Source organism: Stylophora pistillata, chromosome 12, assembly GCF_964205215.1.
Source record: "Stylophora pistillata chromosome 12, jaStyPist1.2, whole genome shotgun sequence".
Taxonomy (NCBI): domain Eukaryota; kingdom Metazoa; phylum Cnidaria; class Anthozoa; order Scleractinia; family Pocilloporidae; genus Stylophora; species Stylophora pistillata.
Window position 1 is genome coordinate 4,640,430 of NC_142530.1, and position 9,571 is coordinate 4,650,000.

Sequence of the window (9,571 nt, forward strand, 5' to 3'; positions counted from 1 at the left end):
TGAGAAATGGCGTTATCAGCAATCGCATTACTGAGCTGACGATCGACTTACAAACCACACTGTTGACTAGGATACCGCTCAAAGTTTAATCTAAAGCAGACTATTTTCAATAACTGATTTGACTCCGGTAATGACTTGCGCTCGGTTTGTTAACTCATTCACGGACAGAAGTGGATCAATTGCGAGATATTAGAATTGAGAAATTGCAATTTCCGTGATTGCACAACGGACTGACCGCCATAGAAAGCAACCGAGTTACCTTTCTGTATGAAACACTGATAATTTTCTAACCATTAAAAGTACTTCGAAGAATGCCTCCGACAAATTTGATCAGAGACGAGAATTGTCCTATATCGATAGCTCTGAGTTTTTGAACTGATATTTGAAAGAGTTCAATTCTGCTGAATTTTCTGAAAACGAAATTGAATTAATTTTTATATTCGTTATTCGACCAAAATAATAACGAGTATGCGATGTTAAAAGTTGATCCAAAGTTGCGCGGTCTGAATTTCACTAAAGCAAAACGATTTGGATATCTACCTTTGTATCTTACAAACAATACTCGCGACATTAAATTGAGGATCTCGTAATGGCGCGGGTCACCTTAACTGACAGGTCAAAATCAACTCCAACTGATCAGATACTGACTCATTAGACCCACTGTGGTCCTTTAGACTGATTCGCAGCGTGTTATGCAACTGAGATTAATTTTCTTAGGTTTTCGAAGCGTGAATACCAGCAAAAAGTAGTATTTGCTTCCGTTATTGTTCTCTTGTTGGTTATATCTAGTTAGCTGTGAAGCACAATGTCTGTTCGGAGAAAATTGCAGTGCAATGAATGATCTCAGCCTCGAACAGGGAAGACCAGATTGAACGATTTGATGACCAGGAATTATTTTGGATGGAATTCATCATGATCATCAAAGATAAAAGGACAGTATCGTTGGAATTTTGTTCTCAAAAGTTTATTTTCTGAAGTCTGACTAAATTCGAAGTGACGAGCTTGAATAAACTCGGAATCTCTCTCCTTTCCGACCAGACACTGTGTTTTACATAATTTGTAAAGGGCTCAGAGGAGAAAAATAACACTTCATTGCAGCATTCCTTGTAACACAGGACACGAATGACACATGCATAAAGCCAGAATTAATTTCTTAACAAAAAAAAATAGGTTTTGATTTAACATCTCAAGAGCAAATTTAAGTCCAAAATAATTTGTTTTTCTTAAAAATGTTTAACGGAAAGAGATTGAGAAATGGTTATTGTTTGGCTGAGAAATGCGTCTAATTTCTGGATCATTATTGTCGTGCTCTAAAAGCAAATATAAATTGCTCGTGTCTACGACTTGCTTTGATCGTAATCTTATGAAAAATTTTCGCAGAAATTGCCGAGTAAAGAGTTATTCTGATCTGACGAGAATTAATTAATTGGGTTTCAGTTCCAACTTGGGAACATTCATAAGAAAGATTTCTTTGTTGCGCGTCGGTGCCTTTCTTTGTCCTGTGTGACAAACGAGAGCTGGTCGTAGAAAATCGCAATTTTTCTGTCAGAGGCAACATGAAAAGTTTTTAGCCCTTTACTTCCAGAGTCAAATTTGGAAACAAATCATTGAAATGTGCTCGTATTTTTGGCCTATAAAATTTTCATCGAAAATCTTTTTACTTTGCCTCTTTGAATTTGTGCTTAAAATATTATCTCGTTCAAAAAGTAGATCTCGAAATTTTTAGAAGGGAAATTTGAAGTTTGAAATCGCAATTTTTTATAGTATAAGAAAAAAAATGCATTTTTCATCGTGAATTTTTTTGCACGAGGCAATGTTTGTATATTTTTGGCGGGAAATTTTAGAATAAATCCTCTTTATTTTTTTGGCCAAAATGTTGTCAGGGGAAACTCTGTGAAAATTAGTTTAAACTTTCCCGCCAAAATTCTTAGTATATATACGAGTGCATTTTTCCTCGCACCTTTAGTTAATTAATCGTATCGAAATTCAATTAACATTAAAACTCAATGAAATGAAAAACAACTTGTTTATTGAGTTAAGATATTAGAGAAGCAATAGAGCTTACAAGGAGAAAAGTCAACTTGATGAATCTTTATCATAACGCAACTACACAAGAGAGAGTCTGGGAAGCAAATAAACATTGTTTATTGATGAAATGCTTCAAAATTTAAAAAAAACGGCGCATACGTATTTTGAATGCCCGTATTTTTTGTTATGTCTTTTAGCGGGAAAAGTGAGCACTTTTCAAACAGATTCTATAGAGAAGCACGATTTTTTTTCCCAAGTCAAAAAAACATTTTGATAAGTTTCTTCTGTTTACGTCTAGCTTCAAATCCTCGAATTTTGGCAGACAAATGTTAACTCGGACTTGCCGGCGTGCTTGAGGGAAATGTTCTACGCTTGTTTTTTTTTACCTCTAAAGGAAACTCTCGTCCTCCGTTCTGGTCATTTTCTTTCTTGTTTGAAGGATTAAAGGCATTGCCCAGCCAGTCTGAAAGAAAATGACAATGAACGACAAATCAAAAAATGTAAGAGATCATAAACGAACGTTAAACTCGTCTAGATAGGTTAAACGATGAAGGTTCAATGTTCTGATAAATTCTGTATGAACAAGTGGGCAATTAATCTTTAGCTGTCAGGCTGTAATCAACTGATCCACAGCAAATATTGTTCTTGGTGCCCGCGGACAATTCGTCTGAGAACATGACTTAACTCAAATACGACGCTTGTTTACTTCATATGTTTAACAGCTCTTATCATATTCCAAATCGTTTGCCGAGTCTACATTGATCTTTCAGTCGACGAAATACTGCGTCCTGTCGACATTTGACAAAATCGCCAAAAGAATTGAAAATTTTAATTGCTTCTTATTTTGCAAACCTTATTTGGCCCAGTAACGACATAACTTTCAATCTTGATGAGTAAAATTATTGATAGTTGGTAGATATTTTAATAAAAGAAACCGAAAATTTTCCAAAGGGATATTTTTCAAAAGTGGAAAGCTGCATACATAAGCTATTGGACCTATGAAAATAAGCTTTAACGCCTAGCTATTATACTCAAATGTTTCAGTGAACTTAGGAGAGTTTTAACCTTGAACGGATGTTGAAGAAGAATTTAAGAAAACTATAAAATTTCTTGAGCATCTTGAATTAGGCACTTGCCTGATCACTTAACAAAATCATACGAGATCAAAAGATGAAATGAATGAATAAAAACAATCAGACAACTGTCACTGTTATGTAATAGTATCGCTTGATTTTGATTATGATAGTTGTTATTGTACAGAATATTATTAATGACTGACACTGATCGCAACCAACTCAATGGACATTTTCAGTCGTTTCGTACATCAGGTTCATTAGGTTTCAGTTCAGTAAGTTCAGTTCTTACCCGTGTTTGCTAACAAGTTTTAAAACAGAATGATCAATGATGTAAACGGGAAACCGGCGACAAAAGTAAGTCTTGATTAGTTTAGTTTGTACTTTCGGTTCATTATCCACTTTTTATAATCGGTGTTGAAAGTACCCGAATGTGGCATAATTATATTGCATAAATGTTTCAGATCGAATAGTTCCTTCAAATAAACTTGTTTATCATACGATCGATGGTTTTCCGGCGTTATTGTGTCAATTATCCATCGGTCCAATAGTCGAGCATCAGGCTCCAATTGTTTTGCTAAAATAAAATAGAGGAATTCGAAGTTTCTCTTTTGGAAATGATTTTACATCAAATCATTAGAAATTCAAATTTATCAGAGATTTAGAATGTATTCTATAGGAAAATTCGTTACCTGACGAAAGAATTCCGCGTTAAATAGCACGCGAAAACCGATATCGCGCGAATCACGAGGCGAAACGAGAGAGGCAATCAGTATCGCTTGGCATGGTTTTTAACTCGCAATTCCTCGCTAAATACCTTGCTTCGTAAACCAATCAGAATGCGTGATTTTATTCATCATGCGATTCCACAATCAATTGTTCGAACATGCTCTTTGATATTTTTGGTTTCAGCCCATAATTTATTACAAATAGGCTCAATTTACTTTTCATATGTTAAATACTAGCGCCAGAAATCAATGGAAAATAAGGTGAGTGAGTTGACCCTCGCCATTTGCGATTATTCATGACATTAAAAAGTATTTGACCGGAGCGGCTAAAACGTTGCTTCAACCATCCGATCGGTGAATGGTCACAGATCACTAGATATCTCTTCGAAATAATCATTTCAACGATGGCAGGCTAATTTAAACCAACTGTACTGCAAATTACTGAAAGCCAAAACAATAAAAAAATCAAAAAAATCAAAAAAATCAAAAATAAAAAAAATCAAAGGTTTGTGTCCGAACAGTATTCCCAACTGTCATCGTTCTCTACCTAATTATAAATACAAGTATTAAAGAGTATTGTATAGACAACTAGCTGGTAAACATTTTGATGCGAGATGATACTTATGTTGACGCCCATACTTTGATTAATAAATTGTTTTTTTTTTTTCGCGTGTAATTCTATTCCAGTTGTAAGTTGTAGTACCAAATTGGCTCATCTATAACTTATCGTGCTGTTATTCATTGTTCTTGTATATGGACGCTCTTCAAGTCATTGCATCAGTTCAGTCAAACTTGCAATTGTTAGTGAAGAATTTATTTTAATGCTTGTTTCCCTCCCACCTCGATATATACCTTTTTTTTTTTGCAGATGGGGCTTGTTAGATATGCATTTTAATTGCTAAAAATGAATAAATTCTGTTGTTGTTGCTGTTTGTTGTTAACAAATGTATTAAACATTAAATAAACTAGATTTTTGTCTTCACATATGGTAATTCTGTTGACTAGACTTGGACTGCATAGATCGTTAACGACCAATCGTTATTTATCACCTGAGGGGGGAGGGGGAGTGGGAGTGGAGGATTTGTCAAAATTAGACTACCGGAAATTTAACTGCCAACTATTTGCTGGTGAGGCGGAGATCTTAAGAACAATATAAAGCCTTATGGGGGTGTCAGGATAATTTCATTGTGACTTGACTAAAATCCTCCGATTCTCTCACCCCTCCCTTCTCCCCCCGGGCCCCCACCCTTCAGGCGAAAAATAATGGTTGGTTCCTTGATTTGAAAGAGAGCAACCGTATTACGCATTCCCTGGATTTAGATGACTTAATAAAAACTTTGCAATGTAAAAAGGAGATAATTAGGCTCCCTTGATTACTAACGCTTAGTAAAAATATGGCTAACCTTGTTGTGATTTAATTTATTCAGTTTTCCTTGGCTCCTTTGAATTTCCTGATCTTGAAGTGTTCGCTGTGTACCTGAAGCTGTCCTAAAGAGAAACAAAATAGCAATATAACGCGAGTACAACAACATCTAATTTCATTCAGGATTGAGGGATGACGGAAAGTTCTGCCGGGTCTCTCTGATATCCATAACATACCTTCTGCGGCGGGAGGTCGAGGGTTAGCGAAATAACCAATAGTTCTACAAGTATATTAGCGAGGTTAGGGGTTAGGGGGAAGGGGGGAGGGGAGAGGAGCGAGGGGGAGAGAGGGAGAAGGTGAGCGAAGTAACAAGCACGATTGAACTGCACTTACTTAATGTTAAAACACTATCAGCAAAGATTCGAAATTGTGTACAGTATGCAGTGATGAAGTATTATGATGAAAATAGATGCATTGGTAAAAGTGCACTGACATTGAACTGCAATTCTCTCGCTGTTACCCTGATGAAAGTCACGTGTTAAATAAGAAGCGTAATGGCGGCTGCCATCGCGGATGTGTTGTGTCTTACTCAGCAAAGATCGTAAAATGTCCTTAATTTTACATTTAACTTTCGAATGTGCGTGTGTTATTTGATTTTCAAGCTCAACAACAAATAACACAGACACTGTGTCTCTTCCAGAATAGGAATTCACCGATAGCTCACCTTACCTTGTGGACCTGACATAAGTGACAAACTGACATCCATCAGTCATCGAGGTCAAATTTAAACCGCTCCATTCCGTCAATAAGCTCATTATTGAAACGCAACGTCGGTTTCAATAAAACTAACGATATCTAGGATAATGACTCTGGAATAGGTGCTTTCTTGCTCCCAAAGTAGCCGCATGCAAAGGACGCTGAAATTTCTATAGATCGTAAGCACTGTCAACGTGCAAGACTGGTCCCGAAGATGAATCAGATATGAATATTAATTTCAAAAATTATTTGAAATTCAAATTATTTTTTCAACTTGACATGGCGGGCTTGCAAGTAGGGTTGCTCCACCCTTTCTTTTCCCTTACAGTTTTTTTTTTCTTGAAGATCATTGTACTGCTTATTAGCAATAAAAAAACAACACCAAAAAAAAAAAAACAAACAAACAAACAAAACAAAACAAAAAAACAAAGAATTATCGCAAATCAGTAAAGTGCAAGTCAGCTTTTTCTTCTTAGCTGCCGCTGAGCTCTTATCAATATCTTGAAAAGCGAGAATCTCCTCATCTGAGAGACCCTACAGATTTTTACAGGCTCAAAAAGCGAATAACTTTGCTTCCGGTAAAACTATTTGCGTAGGATGATATCGAAGCATGTTTTGTTTTCCCCTGTGTCTTTCTTGCTTTGATTCTGAAGATTGGAGGTATCGTAAGTTGCGTGGCTCAAAATTGTATCGTTAAATATTTTTAGGTTTGAAACAATTCTCTGGATGGATTGTAGCTTTCAAAATTTTTGGCTCGTTGCTTAAAGATTGATAATAAATTGTTTCACAATCTCGACGGGATTAACCATTTGCCTGAAAGGAAAAAGGCATCGTTTTTCAAGCGTGGAAACTAATGATTATGATGTACACTTAACTGTTCTTGAGATTGACCATAACATGTGCATTACTTTTTTCGATGGTCAGATCAATGGGTCAAGTATTGTCAAAACCAAGCGATATATACCCTAAATGTAGAGATATTCATCATGTCATATTTGAGATCATGCACTTTAATGTGGTATAAAAATAACATTATTATATAATGAAATTGAAATACATAGAGAAATACATCAACTCTCCATATGAACTGAACACACATCATACTACCTGTATTTGACTATCGACTACTGAAAAAAAAAATACATGCAGTCAACAAGATCACAGAAAACTACGCTGGACGAGGTTGAATGAGAAAGGAGTAAATACTTTTATGCTGATGTGTTCTATGCTGTCAATCACTGCTACTTGTACCTGAAAAGCTAAAGTATCTTTAACACTTGCACAGACTCAAGAAAATTACTGAGGAAAGTAAATTGAGCAATACTGCTGAAAAAGACATAAAATTAGTCTCTTGCCTGTCTTAAGCCGATTTTCGTGGGAAAATTGCTTAATAAATTGTCATCTAGATCGACATCATTAGTGTTGTTTTCCTACTTCAAAAGGATAGAAATTATTAAACAGCATCTCAAATTTGAGATCTACTAGTGTCTTAGTCGAGTGTTTCTCTTAAAAATCTGTGCTCATCCAAGTCACAGAAATCCACTACTCATCACTCAAATCAGACTCCACAGTGACTTGAGGCTCCATTACTCTAAAAACTGCCACATTAATAAAATACATGAGAGTAATATTGACCTAGCACAGTGATAAAATTGATTTTAATCAATATGTTCTTGTAAAACACATTACTCTGAAATGTTTACCTCATTAAAAACTTAAAACTTTTCTCCTGAAAGTATATCAACGTACTTAGAGATTGTAAAATATTTTCTTTGTTCAGTGCTATGCCATGTAATTTTAATACCAGTATGTAATTAGTAATGGTAAAAGACTGAGTGGAGTCCCATTTGGTCTGCAGTCATACAAGTCATGGACAAAATTGGACAACTGTGATGCCAGAGTCTGATTTGTTAATTACAAGTATAATTACAGTCAGAATTGGATAACAAAAGTCCTGATGTAAATAAATCGAAACTTTAACAGAATTGGAGAAACAACCTAGTCATCCATATATATTTCCCTTAAAAAAAAAAAAAACAGAAAAAAAAAACAGTTAACTTGGAAAAATGTGCTATAGTAGCGAGTACACGAGGTGTGCTGTCCATTATGTGGTCGCTTTGCTTGGTGATTGCTCTTTTCATGCAGCTGCTCCTAAATTGTGAAACAATCTTCCATGTTCTATCAGAAATATCAAATATTTAAACAGGTTTAGAAAGCCATTAGGACTTTTTATTTGCAAAGGCTTTTTAATTCTCTGATTATTTTTCTACATCTTGTTAGTAAACATTTTTATTTCTAGCTTTCGTATCTATGTTGAGTTGAATTTTTAACATTGTCAAGTGCAACTGAAAATCTTACATTGATAATTGCACAATACAAGTCAATAAATGATGAAGCATGATGCTCACACTGACCTATTAGTGCTCAAATTAGGCCAGTGATGACCAATCATGTTTAAGAACTTTGTTATGGTTTAGATTATTATTGTTATCATAAAATGTGAGTAAAAGAAAGAAATAACTATGCATAGCAAAAGAAATTCTGAATAAGATGGTGATGACATACTAGACAAAAGTGAAAATAATGCATGATCTTTATTTAGAACATGACATGTTTATATACTTCCTTGTTAATATAAAAAAAAATGTATTTCTTAATGAGCAGCAAGTTAATTCTCATTACAATTTTTCATAATAAACCTTTTTAGTAAGAATATGATAAGAAAATTCCTTAATTGCCAGGATAGGTTAAGTTCAAACAAAGTTCAAGATCGTATCCAGATCTTTCCATTAGTTGTTCACCTTTAAACACGACTCGACATCTTTGGCCTCTTCGTTTTCCTTGACTTTAGGAGACTGATCGCCCAGCCAACCTCGAGACCAAACAGTGATGCAAACAAATTTCCCGTTTCCCTCCGCAGTGATGTCGTCGCTCTTAATACAATACCCTCCTTCCGCCATTTCTTTATCCACTGGTTCAACACTGAACGCAACACGGTACAGAGCCCCCTGAACAACTTGTTTTGAAGCTTGGATTCTTTCACATACCAGCTTGTAGACAGTGCCAGCATTTGCCTTTGCATTTAGCTTATCCATGAATAATTCCACTCCTTTCTGCAAATCAGGATACTCAGCAGAATCCTCAGGGTCAATTCTCGATATTCCACCAGTCATTACTGGCATATTTTCAGAACAATGCGAGAAGGATACGTATACAATGAAAAAGACCACAGCCCTTACTAACGCCATTTTCAAATTTGTTTTGGTTTCGAGCGCTTCCTACGCGATTTGACTTCTGGGAAGTATTGTGAGACTTCAAATCGTTTGACCAGCAGGCTGCAGTCATCTCCATACCATTCTCGAGCCCAGGGTCATCCCGGTGACAAGGAGCCAAAGGACTCTGGGTTCCCCTTTAGTTTCGATCTTGCTTCAATGCAAAATAAGCCTTGATCTGCGCGAGTGAATTACCCTTCTGAAGCATTGGAAAAGAAATTGGTCAATTTTGCGGAAATTTTAAGTACTATGTTGCTTACATCGAAGTTGTTTAAGGCTTCGATTCGATCAGCACATTTGGTCTCTCCGAACATAAACAAATACTGGAAAAGGTTTTCCGAATTTATGGAC